This window comes from Rattus norvegicus, chromosome 17, assembly GCF_021556685.1.
Source record: "Rattus norvegicus strain SHRSP/BbbUtx chromosome 17, alternate assembly SHRSP_T2T, whole genome shotgun sequence".
NCBI classification, from domain to species: domain Eukaryota; kingdom Metazoa; phylum Chordata; class Mammalia; order Rodentia; family Muridae; genus Rattus; species Rattus norvegicus.
This window is the reverse complement of record NC_141550.1, coordinates 60312592-60331273: the sequence shown is the minus strand read 5'-3', so window position 1 is coordinate 60331273 and position 18682 is coordinate 60312592. Positions and strand designations below refer to the sequence as shown.

At 43.1% G+C, this 18682-nt stretch overlaps 1 long non-coding RNA gene across 1 annotated transcript; it reads left to right on the top strand.

The window, feature by feature from the left end:
• The first annotated feature begins 5264 nt into the window (after positions 1-5264).
• LOC102552678 (uncharacterized) lies at positions 5265-16207 on the top strand. The gene is made up of 3 exons (XR_015641302.1): positions 5265-5913; positions 14035-14119; positions 15987-16207. It is a non-coding gene; the product is annotated as an uncharacterized LOC102552678 (long non-coding RNA).
• The last annotated feature ends 2475 nt before the right edge of the window (positions 16208-18682 follow it).

Here is an 18682-nt window from a genome sequence, read left to right as displayed (position 1 = left end):
TACATATATACAGATATGTACACACACATGGTGTGCACTTGGGTTCCAGCAGAGGCAGAAGGTTATTGGTTCCTTTGGAGTTGAAGTTATAGATGGCTGTGAGCCACCTGATGTGGGCATTGGGATGTAAACTCTGGTCTTCACAACTGAGCAGAATTTAAAGAAATTGAGATTATAATATAATTACGGTATTTTCTTCTTCTCTTCAACCCCCCTTGTTCTCTCTTTCAAATTCATGGCCTCTTTTCTCTTTTCCTTTAATTATTGATGTGTGGTGTGTGTGTGTGTGTGTGTGTGTGTGTGTGTGTGTGTGTGTGTGCATGAGCATTCCCAAGTACATGAATATGACTCGCTCAGTTTGTATGTTGTTACTTGTACGTATATGGTCAGGGTTGACTGTGCTGTGTGCTCTTCCTGAGGAGATGATTCCTCCTGCTCTCAGCAGTCCTCAAGTGTGTGTTGTACTTTGTCTATGGTCAGGGCCTCTTGAACGTTTTCCTATCTGTGCTAGCATGTTTACTGGTGTAGTCCTTGTTCAGTCAGGTTTAGGCAACTGTGTTGGTGAGGTGTACTTTCTGACATTTCTAGGAAATACTATGTCATGGCAAAGTCCCTATTTTTCTGGTTCTTTCTGCCCCCTCTTCCACAGTGGCCCCTGAGTCTTAGGTGGTGGATTTGTGTTGTAGATGTATCAGCTGGTACCCGGCTCCATAACTCTGTGTTTGGATAAGCTGTGGTTTTCTGTAACAGTCTACAGAACCTGTTGCGATGAAACACGTTCTTGACTCGGGGTGAGAAGTACACTTCTCTCTGGGTACAAGGATTAGTATTTAGAGTGTAGTTAGGGATGATGCTGGCAGTAGAGTTACAGTTGTAGGTTCTCGTACAGGATCTATGACTTCTCTAGCCCTGGGTTGTTGATTTCCAATACCAGGTACGATTTCTCCTTTTCGAGCAGGCCTTAAGCCCAACTCGAGAGCTGTAGGCTATCACAGAGGTGTGGGTGTCACTTCTGCACCCTTAGGGGTATTGTGGCATGTGGGTCATTACTGTGGGTCATAGGTCTCATGGATGGGGAGGGCTGGTGGTTGCTTCCCCTGGAAGCTTGCATGGCACCTTCGAGTACCATAAAAGCTAGACTTTAGGGAGTAGGCTTTCAGGTCAGATCCAGCTCCAGAGCGTCTGGGCCTGTTTCTCAAGCGCACAGTGTCTTCAGTAGGAGGGACATGCCTTCTATTTCTGGGAGGCAACCAAGGGCAACAACAATAGCCTATAATGTTTTAAGAGTCTCTTGGACAACCTTGACCGACTACTCAAAGCAGGGCTTCTCATGGCTGGTATTGGCTTTTTTGTTAGATAGTCTCTGTGGCTACCACATAACTTGTTGATCCACTATCAAATATGAAGGCTTGTTAGCCTAGACAGGAAGATTTCATTTAAAATATATATATATATATATATATATATATATATATATATATATATATATATACTGACTTAAATGTATTAGAGACAATTTAAGGCAGATGGAGGGTAGTATAATTCCTTATGACTTTTTGAGACACCCTTCCTGTTATTTTACCCTTTCCTTTTGTTTGTAGTTATCTTCCTACTCCTCCCTAATTAGACCTCCTGTCTCTCCCCCATCTCCCCTTTCAGATGGCTTGTTCCCTTCTAGCCCCCTTCTCTCACCCCCGGCCCCTCTCCCACCCCTCGCCGCGCTCCCTTCTTACTTTCCTGCTTTCTGAAGTTGCTTCAGGTTGTGTACTCACATCTGAAGGTTTGGCGTTAGGGGCCCCAGAGAGGACTAAATGAATGTGCACAGTCTGCGCGTTTGTCTCTCTGGGTCTGGGTTACCTCACTCAGTACAAAACTCTTCTAGTTCCGTCCGTTTACCTATCCAGCTCATGATTTCAGTTTTCTTTCCAGCTGAGTAGAAGTATTTCACTGTGAATACGTACCACATTTTGTTATCCATTTGTCAGTCCAAGGACATTTAGAAGTGTCGTGTCCATTTCCTACCTTTCGTGGGTAGTAAGGCGATGAACAGGTATTTGTGCAGTAGGATAGCGAGTCCTTTGGGCACATGTCAGGGGTCACATAGCCGGATCATATGGTAGGTCTATCTTTAGCCTTAGGATTCTCCATTCTGGTTTGCAGAGAGGCTCTACCAGTTTGCAATCCTACCAACAGTGGACACGGCTTTCCTTCCCCTGCGCATGCGCCCCCCTCCCCCGCACATGCGGCTTTCCTACCCTGCGCAGGCGGCTCCCCCCCACCCCACCCCCCCGCGCGCACATGCGGCTTTCCTCCCCCTGCACATCCTCCTCCAGACTTGCTCTTGGTTGTTCTGTTAATCTTTGCCATTTGAAGATGGACTCTCAAAGTTTCTTTGGCTTTTGCATTTTCCTAATTGCTAGGGATGATGAATATTTTTTGAGATATTTCTGAGTTTTTTCTTCTTCTTTTAAGAACTCTGTTCAGATCCCGAGTCTCTTTTTTGAATGGGTCATTTGCATTTTGACTATATAATATGTATGTGTATATATAATGTATTGTATGTAATATAAAAAGTTCTTTGTATATTCTGGATATTAATCCTCTGCCAGATGTATAGCAAGAGGCAAACATTCTTAATTGTTGAGCATTCTCTCCAGGCCATTAGATCTCATTTTATTTTTTCAAAGCCCCCTGCCCCCCTTTTTTTGGCCTGGGTTTTTATGACATCTAATCTTCCTAACCACGGGGCAAGTTTGGCCCAAGGTTCCTAACCTTTGCCCTCCCTTTGTTTGTCTTAAGTCAAGAATTATCAGAGTAAATCTCCCACCTCTGCCAGGGGCCCTCTTAACTCATCTTTTACTGGATTCTGGGTAAGGCTTGTCTATATCTCGGTTACTCTGCTTCTTTTTTATAGGAAGCTCTACTTGGAGATCAAAGGCAACCTGCAGCAGTTTATGGGAGAGGAAGGAAGTGGGAGAGGCATCTCTGGCTCTCAGGAGGGGTGCTCTAGGCTTGAGCATCTATCAGGAATAGCTGACAGCTGTGTGTTAGCGAGATCTGGGGCAAGGCACTGCGTCTAAGGGTGGCGAGCGAGCGGAACTCATCAACTCCCTGTCGGGAACACTGGGCTTCAGCCACATCCGGGTCTCTACACATCACATTTGCAGCGCCCGGAGTTGGAATCCAGGGCCTTCATCAGAGCAAGTGCTGTCCCACTGAGCCATATCCTGTGCCTGCATTCATTTTGAACTGTGTGGATGCTCCAATCCTGCTTTAGGATTTAATGGGTCCTCAGCATGTTTTAAACCTTCACATCTCAAAGGCCTAACACGTATCCAGAGGTTCAAAGGGTAACCAAATAATCTAGGCCCTAATATTAGCATCTCCTTACTTTGGCTCCTCCCCTCTCTGTGAATATAATTGTACTTTTCAGAGAACCTCAAAACACAAAGTTGGTTGCTCTCAATTTTAGCCAATTGTGATGAACAAAGGGAAAATTTACAAAAATAAGAAGGCCTCAGAAGTAAAAGTACTTAAGCTAAAATTATTTTGGATGTCTTTTGCTTCTTGTAGAACTTTTAGAGGGCCTTAGGACAGCACATACACACACACACTGACTGATTCAAGGAGATGAGTAAACAGGAAAGAAAGGGTTCACTTTTATTGCTTGGCAATTTAAGGGACAATTTTAGAAGAAATATTTTGCGACTTTCTTTTTCCCTTTTAAAACAATGCGAGGTTATTTTTAGGCAGCTGGGGTAGGGGAGGTTGAGAAGGAGCATGACATCATCATGCTATTTGGGGAAAGCTCGGGATGCTGCCAGGTTGGGTAAGTTTAGGTTTGATTCTGTGTACTCAGGAGCTGAATGGAGTCCCCACCCCGTTTTCAGCTCTTCCCTGGAGCTGGGAAAGATAATATTTATCCAAAGCTAGTTTGTAAACTTCTTCATTTGAAGCTCTAGTCTAAACTGCTCTTCTGTGCTACAAGGTGGCAATTCACAGTCCAGCTTCTCCAGGCGGATTCCAGGAGCTAAACTCTGCACGCAGCTTCTCAGAGACCTGCAGGTTGCCCCCCAGGCCCTGCTCTTATCTTTGGCCCTTATCTCAGGTCAACCAGCAGGGCATTTCTACAAAAATCCTGAACCTGCACATTTTTGCTGCTGATAAGGGCGCATTGGACAAAGAATGGATGGTTGGTGCATGGCTCCTGTCCTTAGACTACACAGTGGACACTGTCTATGACAGGTTACCTGCAAAGCAGTCTCACTTCTAGGGAACCGTGTCTCTTAAATGCCTGACCCAATCCAACCTTGGAGACAAATGAATCCTTTTGTGTGTGTGTTGCAAAGGACTCCAGTGAGGTCTGCCACACTTTTTTCCCCTAAGCTTGTACTGTGGAAAGTAGCATTTTACTCTCCGTTTGCAACCTTTTTATGGGTCTCTGATAGATGGCTAGTTTTTGGCAGGCTCGAGATAAGCCTGGGTCAAGAAAACAGCTTGATCTCGTCTCCTCACGACTAGCTCCTCCTGCCTATCAGTTATTTCCTCTCCTGTTATCTTCAAACACTCCCACCAAGCAGAGCTTGCCAAGAGGAGGAAGGCTGGCAGGGATCTGGCTCTGTTCTATAACAGGCACTTCCCTCCCTCTACCCTCAGCCCCCAACCTCTTCTTTATTGCCACACAGAGGGGGTTCCTCTGCAAGCCAATGGGGGTGGGGATATCACGGACTCTGCTCTCCCTTCTGCTAAGGGTCTCTGAGAGGTTTCTAATCAGCTTACTGTCAGCCCGCTTCCTCTGATCAGTTTAAACAGGTCCACCTGAAGTTCAAGAGTGCCGAGCCCTGTGTTGAGATTGAGTGGAGGAGCACTTGGGAAGCCTGGCGGAGCTTCAGAGGCTTCTCCATCTCTGCAAACAAAGCTTGCACCACCAGTCCCTTCTTCTTGGGTAAATTAGTGTTCCCACTACCTCGAGGAATTTCTATTCTATGAGAAGTGGATTTTGGTTTTTGTTTTGTTTTGTTTTTTAACTCCTTCTCTTTTCAAGTCCCCCCTTTCTGCTAAAATGAATACAGGACCTGACTGCTTTCTCTTTCAGCCAGCCTGGCCTCTGAGGCTGAACCTCACTGTCCTTTTCCAACATGTCAGTCCAAATGAGCCTTTGAAGCGCTCATGGATACTTTTCCAACTATAGCTTTAAAAAAAAAAAAAAAAAGAAGAAGAAGAAGCAAGATAGGTTATCTCTGAGCAGTGCAGACTGCAGGGACAGGAAGTCTCTGTGTGGTGGCTCTGGGGGTCTTTTGTAACTGTTGTTTTCCTGTTCTGTCTTCAAAAAGGAAGGCTTTTGTTAACCATTAGCCACGGACAAGAGTGTGTCCATTTCAGCAAAATTAATAAGAGATAGCATTTTTCTTCCTTCTAAATGGCCCTGTCAGTAATTAACATGGCTTCTCGTTATTCAGCTTGAAAGGTTTTCCAGGCTCCCCATGACCTTGCCTGGCTTTGTTAAACTGTGGCCTCCAGCCTGGGAGAGAGACCTAAATACAGGGAAAGCACTCCTGACACCAGCTCCCCAGATGCTTCAGAAATCAGCCCAGGAATATTTATTGAGTGCCTACTGTGTGGGGCTGCCTCATTGAAACAGACAGTAGGTTCTGATGGGAGGAACTTTAGAAGAGAAGATAAAAAGAGGTTTGTTTAAATGAGTCCTCAAGATAACAGAGAGCTATGGTGATCAGAGGACAAGGGCCATCCGTGGCTGTGGGGAGTGGGGCTGAGAGTGAGCCAAGGCAGACCCGAGGAATTCTTACAGGAGGAAACTTTGGGGGAAGCACTCTTGCTGGTATTCAGAGCACAAAGAAGATGCAGACCCGCAGCTAAGTTCTCACTCCAAGAAAGGAAAACTGCCTGTTCAAGGTCAGATTTTCCCTTTCTTTTTTTTCTTTTTGAATTTTTCTTTCTTTGCTGTTTTTTTCTCTTTTATTGGATATTTTCTTTATTTACATTTCAAATGTTATCCCCTTTCCTTATTTCCCCTTTGGAACCCCACCATCCCATCCCCACCCCCACCCCCACCCCCTGACTCTATGAGGGTGCTCCCCCACCCACCCACTCCCTCCTGCCTCCCTGCCCTGGCATCCCTCTACACCGGGGAAACAAACCTTGACAGGACCAAGGGCCTCCTCCTCCCACTGACGCCTCACGAGGCCCATCCTCTGCCATGGGTTGCTCCATGTTTATTCTTTGGTTGGTGGTTTAGTCCTTGGGAACTCTAGGGAGTCTGGTTGGTTGACATTGTTGTTATTCCTATGGGATTGCAACCCCCTCACTTCTCCATGGGGAACCCCATTCTCAGTCCAGTGGTTAGCTCTGAGCATCCTCTTCTGTATTTGTCAGGCTCTGGTAGAGCCTCTCAGGAGACAGCTAGATCAGGCTCCTGTCAGCATGCACTTCTTGGTATCAGCAATAGAGACTGGGTTCGGTGACTATCTGTATATGGGCTGAATCCCCAGGTAAGGCAGGCTCTGAATGGCCATTTCTTCAGTCTCTGCTCCAAATTTTGTCTCCATATTTCCTCCTATGAATATTTTGATCCCCCTTTTAAGAAGTACTAAAGCATCCACACTTTTATCTTTCTTCTTCTTGAGCTTCATGTGGTCTGTAACTGTATCTTGGGTATTCCAAGCTTTTGGGCTAATATCCACTTATCAGTGAGTATGTATCATGTGTGTTCTTTTATGATTGGGTTACTTCATTCAGGATGATATTTTCTAGTTCCATCTCATTTGCCTAAAATTTTCATGAAGTCATTGTTTTTAAGAGCTGAGTAGTACTCCATTGTGTAAATGTACTACATTTTCTGTACCCATTCCTCTGTATCTATTCATCTGGGTTCTTTCCAGCCTCTGGCTATTATAAATAAGGCTGCTATGAACATAGTGGAGCACGTGTCCTTGTTATATGTTGGAACATCTTTTGGGTATATGCCCAGGAGTGGTATAGCTGGTTTCTCGATAGTACTATGTCCAATTTTCTAAGGAATTTCCAGACTGATTTCCAACTGATTACCAGAATGGTTATACCAGTCTGCAATCTCACCAACAATGGATGAGTGTTCCTATTTCTCCATATCCTCACCAGCATCTGCTGTCACCTGAGTTTTTGCTCTTAGCCATTCTGACTGGTGTGAGGTGGAATCTCAGGGTTGTTTTGATTTGCATTTCCCTTATGACTAAAGATGTTGAACATTTCTTTAGGTGCTTCTCAGCCATTCAACATTCCTCAGCTGAGAATTCTCAGTTTAGCTCTGTACCTCATTTTTTAATAGGGTTATTTGATTCTCTGGAGTTTAACTTCTTGAATTCTTTGTATATTTTGAATATTAGCCATCTATCAGATGTAGGATTGGTAAAGATCTTTTCCCAATCTGTTGATTGTCATTTTGTCCTAATGACAGTGTCCTTTGCCTTATAGAAGCTTTGCAATTTTATGAGGTCCCATTTGTTGATTCTTGATCTTAGAGCATAAGCTATTGGTGTTCTGTTCAGGAAATTTTTCCCAGTGCCCATGTGTTCGAGGCTCTTCCACAGTTTCTCTTCTATTAGTTTCAATATATCTGGTTTGATGTGGAAGGCCTTGATCCGCCTGGACTGCACTAAGAATGGATCAATATGCATTCTTCTACATGCTGACTGCCAGTTGAACCAGCACCAGTTGTTGAAAATGCTGTCTTTTTTCCATTGGATGGTTTTAGCTCCTTTGTCAAAGACCAAGTGACCATAGGTTTGTGGGTTCATTTCTGGGTCTTCAGTTCTATTCTATTGATCTACCTGCCAGTCTGTGTACCAATACCAGCATCTAATGACATGATCATGTGTTTTTTTCTTTGAGTTTGTTTATGTAGTGGATTATGTTGTTGAATTAAACCATTCCTGCATCCCTTGGATGAAGCCTACTTGACCATGATGGATAATCGTTTTGATGTGTTCTTGGATTCAGTTTGCAAGAATTTTATTGAGTATTTTTACATTGATATGCACAAGGGAAATTGGTTCTCTTTCTTTGTTGATTTTTTTCTGTGACTTCGGTATAAGTGTGATTGTGGCTTTATAGAATGAATTGGGTAGTGTTTCCTCTGTTTCTACTTTCTGGAATAGTTTGAAGAACATTGGTATTAGGGCTTCTTTGAAGGTCTGATAGACTTCGTACTAAACCCATCTGGTCCTGGGCTGCTTCTTTTTTTTTTCTTTTGGTTGGGAGACATTTAATGACTGCTTCTACTTCTTTAGGGGTTATGGGACTGTTTAGAGGGTTTATCAGATCCTGATTTAACTTTGGCACCTGGTATCTATCTAGAAAATTGTTTTTTATTTTTCTACTTGGTTAATTTTAGCCTTGAGTTTGATTATTTCCTGCTTTGTTCTAGAGCTTTCAGGTGTGCTGTCAAGCTGTTAGTGTATGCTCTCTCCAGTTTCCTTTTGAAGGCACTCAGAGGTATGCGTTTTCCTCTTAGCACTGCTTTCATTGTGTCCCTTAAGTTTGGGTATGTTGTGCCTTCATTTTCATTAAATTCTAAAATGTCTTTAATTTCTTTCTTTATTTCTTCCTTGACCAAGTTATTATTGAGTAGAGAGTTGTTCAGTTTCCATGTGTATGTGGGCTTTTTGTCATTTTTGTTGTCATTTTCTTGTCATTGAAGACTAGCCTTAGTGATTTGATAGGACGCATGGGATTATTTCAATTTTCTTGTATCTGTTGGGACCTGTTTTGTGGTCAGTTTTGGAGAGGGTAACTTGAGGTGCTGAGAAGAAAGTATATTCCTTTGTTTCAGGATGAAATGTTCTATAGATATCTGTGAAATCCATTTGGTTCATAACTTCTGCTAGTTTCACTGTGTCTCTGTTTAGTTTCTGTTTCCATGGTCTGTTCATTGATGAAAGTGGGGTATTCAAGTCTCTCACTATTATTATGTGAGGTGCTATGTGTGCTTTGAGCTTTAGTAAAGTTTCTTTTATGAATGTGGGTGCCCTTGTATTTGGAGCATAGATGTTCATGATTGAGAGTTTGTCTTGGTAGATTTTTCCTTTGGCGAGTGTAAAGTGTCCTTCCTTTTCTTTTTTGATCGCTTTTTGTTGAAAGTTGATTTTATTCGATATTAGAATGGCTATTCCAGCTTGTTTTTTTTGGGACCAAGTGCTCGGAAAAAAATTTTTCCAACCTTTTACTCTGAGGTAGTGTCTGTCTTTGTCACTGAGGTGCGTTTCCTGTATGCAGCAAAATGCTGGGTCCTCTTTACTTATCCAGTCAGTTAGTCTATGTCTTTTTACTGGGGAATTGAGTCCATTGATGTCAAGAAATATTATGGAAAAGTCATTGTTGTTTTATGTTATTTTTGTTGTTAGAGGTGGCATTATGTTTGTGTGGCTATCTTCTTTTGGGCTTGTTGAAAGAAGATTACTTTCTTGCTTTTTCTAGGGTGTAATTTCCACCCTTGTGTTGGAGTTTTTCATCTATTATCTTTTGTAGGGCTGGATTTTTACAAAGATTTTGTGTTAAGTTGGTTTTGTCAAATAATGTCTGGGTTTCTCTATCTATGTTAATTGAGAGTTTTGCTGGATATAGTAGCCTTTAGCTAGATATAGTAGCCTGGGCTGGCATTTGTGTTCTCTTAGGGTCTATATGACATCTGCACAGGATCTTCTGGCTTTCATAGTCTCTGTTGAGAAGGCTGGTGTAATTCTGATCAGTTTGCCTTTATATGTTTCTTGACCTTTTCCCGTTACTGCTTTTAGTATTCTTTCTTTGTTTTGTGTATTTGGTGTTTTGATTTTTATGTGATGGAAGGAGTTTCTTTTCTGGTCCAATCTATTTGAAGTTCTATAGGCTTCTTTTATGTTCCTGGACATCTCTTTCTTTAGGTTAGGGACGTTTTCTTCTATAATTTTGTTGAAGATATTTTCTGGCCCTTTAAGTTGGGAGATTTTACTTTCTTCTAGACCTATTATCCTTAGGTTTCATCTTCTCATTGAGTTCTGGATTTTCTGGATGTTTTTGGTTAAGAGTTTTTTCATTTTGCGGGGTTGGGGATTTAGCTCAGTGGTAGAGCGCTTGCCTAGGAAGCGCAAGGCCTTGGGTTCGGTCCCCAGCTCCGAAAAAAAAAAAGAACCAAAAAAAAAAAAAAGAGATTTTGCATTTTCTTTGACTCTTTTGTTACTGTTTTCTATGGTATCTTCTGCACCTGAGATTCTTCTATCTATTGTATTCTGTTGGTGATGCTTACATCTATGACTTGTGATCTCTTTCCTAGGTCTTTTACTTCCAGGGTTGTTTCCCTTTGTGATTTCTTTATTGTTTCAATTTCCATTTTTAGATCCTGGATTGTTTTGTTCAATTTCCTCACCTGTTTGGTTGTGTTTTCCTGTAAATCTTTAAGGATTGTGTTTCCTCTTCAAGGGCTTCTACCTGTTTACCTGTGTTCTCCTGTATTTCTTTAAGGGAGTTATTTATGTCCTTCCTTAAGTCCTCTATCATCATCATAAGATGTGATTTTAAATTCAAATCTTGCTTTTCCAGTGGGTTGGAGTTCCAGTACTTGCTGTAGTGGGGGAATTGGGTTCTGATGATGTCATGTAGCCATGGTTTCTGTTGCTTAGTTTCTTGTGCTTGCCTCTGGCCATTTGGTTATCTCTCATGTTACCTGCCCTTACTGTCTAGGACTGTAGCCTGTCCCTCCTGTGATCCTGGTTGTGTCAGGACTCCTTAGAGTCCAGCTGTATCTGTGATTCTATGGTTCTGGGATCCTGTGATCCTGAGATCCTGGTTGTGTCTGATCTCCTGAGAGTTGAGCTTCATCTATGATCCCGTGGTCCTGGGCATTTCAGAGTACCTCTGATCCTGGGCGAGTAGAGCACCTGTGAATTGGGCTTCCTCTGGGTGTTGTGGTACTTGGTTTGGAGTCAGCGCCCAAGGTCTGCTCAGGGCACTGGTTCAGATCAGAATGGACCTATGCCTCTCTGGGCGGGGCTTCCTGAATCCCTGAAATTTGGGGTACTCAGTTACTCTGAGTGTTGTGGCTGATGTGGCCTCTCCTGTGATCCTGGGTGTTTCAGACCATCTGGAAGTCGTACATCTGGGTGTTGTAGGGGTGGGTGCAGAGCCAGTGCCCCAGGTCTGCTAGGGCACTTGATTTTTCCTTTCTTAATGAGCTTTTTACATCCACGCCTCACCTGGTGAGGACTTGTCTGTAGAAAGTGTTTAAATGGATTAGATTCTTGTTCATCCAAGTTCAAATATTTTCCTGCCATTTCCATCCCCTACCCCAAATCAGGTTAGGACCCAGGAAGCTATTTGGTCACAGAAGTAGAAATGTCACTTGGGTGCTGGATAAGTTAGACTCCATTTTATAAGTCGTTAACCCAAAAATTCATGAAAAATAGCTGCCAGCAAAATCTAACATGCACAGGAGAGAGAGAGAGAGAGAGAGAGAGAGAGAGAGAGAGAGAGAGAGAGAGAGAGAATTGTAGGGCCTATGAAGATTTTTTATGGTTTGTACAAACACAAGGGTCTCATATTCCCATTTGATTTTTCTCCCTCCTTTTCCTTCCTCCTCCCCTCTGTCTTTTCTCTGTGTTTCTCCCTGGTGCTGAGGACTGAAGCTCCATGAGCCAGAGAAATCAGAGCTCTGCCCTATGCTACAACCCTGGGTTCCATTCTTTGCATATGTGTGGGAGTTGGGTTTTCTCCTTTCAACATGTAGGTTCTGACCCTCAGACTTGAGGACAAATGCCTTTATCCACTGAACCAGTTAGCTAGCCTTCCTCCTCTTCCTCCTCCTCCTCTTTCTCCTCTTCCCCTCTTCTTCTTCTTCCTCCCCCTCCTCTTCCTCTTCCTCCTTTTCCTCCTCCTCTCCTCCTATCTCTCTTTCTTTTTGAAAATCTTTTGTTATTTTCTATAATCTCACGATGTCAAAATCTAAAGGTCTTCACAGAAGAGCAGTCAGTCTCTTGATCCTTATCCATCTACTTTTGCTTTACTACAATATTTTGATTACTTTCCAATTACTGAGCAAAATGGCTCAAATTGTGGTTTGTGGGTAGGAACAAGAACGCAGCTTCTGCTTTGGCTCCAATCCTGCCCGAGAGGATCACAACACTAAGGCAATGCTGGGTGACTGGAATGAGAGAGAAGAGAATTCAGAGAAAAATATGAAATTTGGAGCCTGACTTTTTGGGTTCAAATAGGTCTCCAAAGTCCTTAGGCTTTCTGTGTGACTCACCCCTTATAGTGTGAGCAGCTGCTACCTCAGAGGCCATCCCTCCCCCGACCTGGAAGGCATTGTTTTTGTAGATGTATGAGTCATTTAAAATTGTGGAGCAGAAACATAAACAGAATGAGAAAAGTTGTTTGCCACCAGCACGCAACTTTTGAACTCCTGTAGGCTCTGAGAGAAGACTCCCCCCCCCCTTTTTTTTTATCATACACACAGTTGGGAGAATTTAAGAAAGAAATTGGATAAGATGCTGTATTCTCATCATGGAAAAGGGTTTGTGGCTAGAGAATTTGGCTGCCTGCAGACCAGCACAGGAGACTTTGGGAGGAAGTAAGGGCCAGGGCGCTGGTCAGGACTAACACTGAGGTTGGGGCAGAGAGGAGCGGGAGGCAGAGGAGGCAGGTCTGCTGGATCCCATTGCTGTGGATTTGAATGAACAAATATGTTTCTTACTTTCCTGGGAGTACACATTTGTGTGTTGAGACATGATCTTACTATGTAGATCAGGTTGGCTTCAAACTCAAGACAATCCTTCTGCTTCATGAAACCTCCTGAGTCCTGGGATTTCAGGCAAGAATCACCAGGATTGGCAAAAAGTGCAAATTTGAAACATTAAGCAAAGTAAAAACTAAAGCAGCAGGGAGAGAAATAGCAATGTGAGTGGTGGGTTAAGAAGTAGGTGAGTGGGTCTCCCTCCCTCTGCCTCTCCCTCTCTCTCCAGACTCTCCTTGTATTTTGTCATCTGAGATCATACACCCCACTCTCACCCCCTGTCCTATCTCAGCTTTCTGAGTGTTTGACCCACAGGAGTATGCCACTATATCTGCCTCACTTTTCTGGTCCCTGGGATGAAAAGCACATAACCACCATGAGAGAGAAGGCCTTCTTTCCTGGCACTGTAATACTAAAGAACTAGTCCATGTGGTTTCAGAGGACTCTAGAAATGTGCCCAAAAGCTTACTGCTGGGTACAATTTGCAGGGGCCCATTGGTTTGGAGAGAGCACCTAACCTAGGCACAGTAGACCAGATCAAAAACAGTGTCACTCACACCAAGGAATCCTGCTGCTGTTTATTTCACTTTCCAGGAAATGAGACAAAGGGAGAAGGAGAGGGAGCAGGGGAGCATGAGAGTCCCCCAGTCTAGAGCAACAGGAAGTCCTGTTTTCCTTGGCTCCTTTATGAGCTTTGTGTTTCTGTAGCAAAATAACTGAGATGACCAATTTGAAAAAGAACAGGTTTATTGGTCTCCTACTCTTTTCAGGCTGTGGTTGGCTGACACAACCTTCCAGCATGTGGTGGATAGCAGATCATGTCTACAGTTTATAGGAGAGGAAACTGCTTCCTTCCTGGTACCTGGGAAACAAAGAGAGAGGAAGGGTTGGCCCATCCTATCCTTCATTACTTCCTGCCACTAGGCCTGCCTCCTTAAGGTCCACCATCTCCCTGTAGAGCCACCTTGAGGATTAAGCCCTCAAGACCTGGCCTTTGGGGACAATCCAGATCCAAACTATTAGCTCTTTGAATGCTGGGCTTCCTGTTTTGCCTGTGTCCCGTGGTCCTTTTCTATGCAGTAAAACCAACCTTTGCTTTTGGGTTCACTGATCCTCATTGTGACTTCAGTATTGAAGGTTGAACCTGATGCCTCCTGCATACTGGCCATACACTTATGCAGCTTTATGGAGTAAAGCATCACTTGAGCTTAACATTGTAAATAAAAGGCAATTAAAGATCTTCAAATCAAATTTATTGTCATTTTATCTTCTGATAGCTTTGATGTCACACAGTTTCCTGCTGAGACCCCAGGAAGATGGCAGAAGTAGGGTGCTTCTTGAACTGACTTCTCGTTTGCACTGGTGAGTACAAAGGTCCTTCAGAGACGCTCTGGTTTGGGCTGACTGGTTATTGGTAGCAGCTGTAGCTTGTTTGCCAGTGCAGAGGGTAGAACACAGGGCCTCAGGCGTGGTAGGCACATGGTCTACTATAGAGCCAAGCCCAGTGCCTTCAGCAACGCAAAGGGTTAATAGAGCCACCATCTTGAATGAGACTCGTGAGGGAGGAGCTGGCCAGGGAATTGAGCCAGGAGCATGATGTTGTCCACCAGTCTCTAGAAGTGTGCATGTAAGAAGCCACGAGAGAGAGCGCATGGTCAAACCTTTCCTGTTTTCCTCTGGGATTCATTTCATCTCTGACAGATCTGAAATCCAATGTGAAAATGAGATTGCTAGTACATGAAGAACCGAGACTCCACCTTCTAACTTTTACTCTTGTTTGGGTCCTAGCAACAATGCTTAGAAAAGTTGTGAGCACATTGAAATTAATATAGAACTGTGACTGGTACTACATAGAACCTTCTACACAGTAAAAAACAGAACAGCATTGCTATGTGGAAAGTGAATTTAGTGAGTTCAGGGTCAGTCTGGACTGCAGAGAAAGACCTTAAGTCAAAACCCAAATAAATGTGAAAACCAAAACTAAGTTTAAAAAACAAACAAACAAACAAACAAAGCAAAACAAAAAACTAAACCAAAAAACAAACAAACAAACAAACAAACAAACAAACAAACAAAGCAAAACAAAAAACTAAACCAAAAAACAAACAAACAAACAAACAAACAAACCCCAGTATATTCAAGCCAGTGGTGGTAACACCCAGTCCCAGGCCCAGGCCCAGCTACTGTGAAGGCTACTGCAGGAGGATTGCCGGGGGCCCAGGAGTTCAAAGCCTTCCTGGGCTCAATCAAACTCCATCTCAGGGAAAACAGAAAAGTGGTTTAAAAAAAGAGGTATGGATTAGGTCTGGCTGCCAATGTGGACCAGGGTGCAGAAGCTGCTACAAGCATTTCAGGTCTTTCATATACCTCTTTGTGTGTGTGTGTGTGTGTGTGTGTGTGTGTGTGTGTGTGTGTGTGTGTGTGTTAGGGTCTCTTTTTCCTGTAGCACAAGCGAGCAAAAAAAAAAAAAAAGCAAAAAACCCTCCTCTTGTCTCAGCCTCTCAGTGCTGAGCTTAATCCTGTACCATCATGTGCTGCTCTGTGGGGCTTGAAGGCTGCATATGAAATAACCTTGCTAGAGTTGGGAAAACACGGTCTGAATGATGGTCAACACAGAAACACCCAGTTGGTCAGAGGGGAGAGGTGTGTCAGTAGAATTCCCAGCTACAAATGAGACGTCTGTATCACACGCCTTTCCCCAAAGAGCAGAAAGATTCTAAGGAGGACAGGAGCAAACTGACACCACCATAGTCAATGCTCTCGAACAGAACATGTGTGTGGTACTCCTAAGGAGAAGAAGGAGCAGTGAGTGGGGCCTGCACCACGCAGCCATTTACAACTGGCCATTCAGCTGCAGATTCTCATCCTCCCCGGCTCTGCTCTGCTGAGGTAATTGCATTGACAGGTCAGGCAGGAAAAGGGTTTTCCTAACTCACCCTGGGACAACAGTCAGCTCTTTATGATTGAAAGCCGGCCTGTTGGATTTCATTCTTCCCCAAAGGTTATAAGCAATGCCTTGAAAGACAGACAAAAAGTTGCATTTGGTGGTCTGATCCGTAAATCAATATCTGACAACCTTCTCTCCCCAGCATGTGTAATGCTCACAAAATGAGACACGTTTGTAGGCCTCTTGAGGATCTTTGTTTAAATGACCTTTTTTTCCCTGTTGACCTGTACTCTCCATACTGTATATCAGAACGCAGAGGCCTTTCTTCTCTTTCCCTTTTAGGAGACTCATTTACACTTCATTGATTCCATGAAACTCTGGCTTCTGGGTCCTGAGTGGAAGAAAGAGTTTAGTGTTTAAAATATGGCTCCTGAAAAAGAGCGTGCCTCAAAAAACTCTCGTCTCTTCTGTGTCTTGCATAATTTACATGAGGTTAGTTAACATCAAAAAATTAGTAAATCTGATATCCAATAAAGACACCTTTGGTTTACTTTCCTATGAAAATGTTCACTGCCCTTTCAACTGAATTTTTTTAAAATTTTATTTTATATATGAGTGTTCTATCTGCATGTACACCTTCATGCCAAGTGAGAGCACCAAAACTCATTATAGATGGTTGTGAGTCACCATGTGATTGCTGAGAATTGAATTCAGGACCTCTGGAAGAGCAGCCACTGCTCTTAACCTCTGAGCCATCTCTCCACTCCTCAACTGAATTTTAAAATCAGCATATTTGCTAGAGTAGGGGATGTCTGTGTTTGTGTATGCACACATGTGCAATAGGGGAGTTTTCTTTAAACATATTTAAATGCCTGTTAGAGTTTTAGGGATTTATGTGTTATAGTATGATACCTGTTGCATACCACAAAGTCATCATCATTGCCTTACAGCAGAACCTACACAACGGAGTCTTTTATTACTTGTGTATCTGAAATTATTGTTTTCTGTATGTTTCTGATGGGCTAGCCAACTAAGAGTTTGCAATGAACCTCAATCCTATCAAAGAGTAAGTGTGAGACCTACTCAGGCCACATAAACTCCTTTTCAGAGGTTGATGTGTTGAGAAAGAGTGGTCTCCTCCAAAGAGATAAAATCCCAGAGCTGGGATCTTTTTCCTTACAATGTAGTAGAAACTACCAGAGAATAAGATCAATGCAAAGGATCAAAGTTGATGAAAGGTTGGATGCATATATGGATGTACAGATGGATTGTATGCCCATGTGCATGGATAGATGGATGAATGGATGGGTAGATGGAAGGATGGATGGATAGGTAGATAAATCAGTGGATGCATGCATGGAAACATAGAAGGAAGAATGGGTGAGTGGTGAATGTGTGTGAATATAGATATATAAATATATAGTATGTATATTTATATGTTATATATAACACATATAATACACACATATGACTGGATATTAGATGGCCTAATAGATAGACAGATGGATGGGTAAGTCAAAAGACAACTGATGTGGGGTTGGGGATTTAGCTCAGTGGTAGAGCGCTTGCCTAGAAAGCGCAAGGCCCTGGGTTCGGTCCCCAGCTCTGAAAAAAAAAGAAAAAAGAAAAAAAAAAAAGAAGAAAAAGACAACTGATATAACAGGCTTGGAGCAAACTGGACTTGAAGACTCAGTTCTCTAACTTTCCAATTTAAAGAAACATTTATTACCTTTTATGCCAGGTTTAGTTTGCCACAGATATGGGATAATAACAATTTAAACATCATGGGAAAATACTAGTTTGGATACTTACTGTATGTTCTATGAGTGAACCGTGTGCTGATTTTATCTATCTATTTATTTATTTATTTAGTCAACTTAATATAGACTAGGGTCATCTGGGAAGAAGGAAATTCAAATGAGAAAGTGCCTCCATCAGGTTGGCCAGTAGGCAAGGGTATGAAGCATTAAAGGTGTGTGGCACCAAACCCAGCTAAATCTAGAAGGAGGTGGCAGGGATGGGGGAGAGGAGGGAGGGGAAAATAAAAGACGAAGGGGGAAGGAAATAGGTTGCACTTCTCAGAGAAGACGCCTTGGAAAGCAGTGCTTAGGTTTCCCTTCTTTCCCAGATATGTGATTCAGAAATTCGCCGAAGGATCTAATCTGGCAAAAGCTCTGACCAATGGGATGGTTCCCTACAAGATGGAACAAACTCCCCTTCTGCTTCTCTCTCTCTCTCTCTCTCTCTCTCTCTCTCTCTCTCTCTCTCTCTCTGTCTCTCTCTCTGTCTCTCTCTCTCTCTGTGTCTCTCTCTGTCTCTCTCTGAATCTCTGTTTCTCTCTGTCTCGTCTCTTTCTCTCTTTGTCTTTCACTCTGTCTTTCTCTCTCTGTCTCTCTCTGTTCTCCCTCTCTCTCTCTCTCTCTCTCTCTCTCTCTCTCTCTCTCTCTGTCTAGGGTTTGGGTTGTAATCTGAAGACCCCAAAACCATTACTGCCTCAGCTCTTCTTTAGGCCTGACCCAAGTACAGATGTGGAGGATCCACACTTGAGCTCTCACACTGTTGCACTGGTTCTGGACTGTCCCTGTTTCCTGGATCTTCTTAACTCCAGGACTCCAAATAAAAATGATCGTGTGACTCGTGCTTGCACCGTTAAAGAGGAGGCTGTGTTTTATAAACTCAGATATTGCAAGGTATGGATTAGAACGAGACCAAAGGGTTGAGGTATAACTTAGTGGGAGAGCATTTTCTCAGCACGCACGGGGCTCCTGGTTCAAGTCCCACTATTACAACATCAACATAACAATAAAGAAACCACAAGATGTGAATGATAGAGGAAACAGGAAAGTAGGTAGTCTTCTGAATCTAGACGGCTAATGATAGCTCATAAATGAGTGCTTTTGCTGTCTGGAAGAGGGACAATCCTCTGAGTTTTTGAATGAGAAGATGTGGTCAAGTTGAAAGACCCCTGGAATGGGATCCCATCAGACCCACACTTTCCTGTTAAAGAGCTGGGTGACCTCTTGATTGATCAGAGTTTC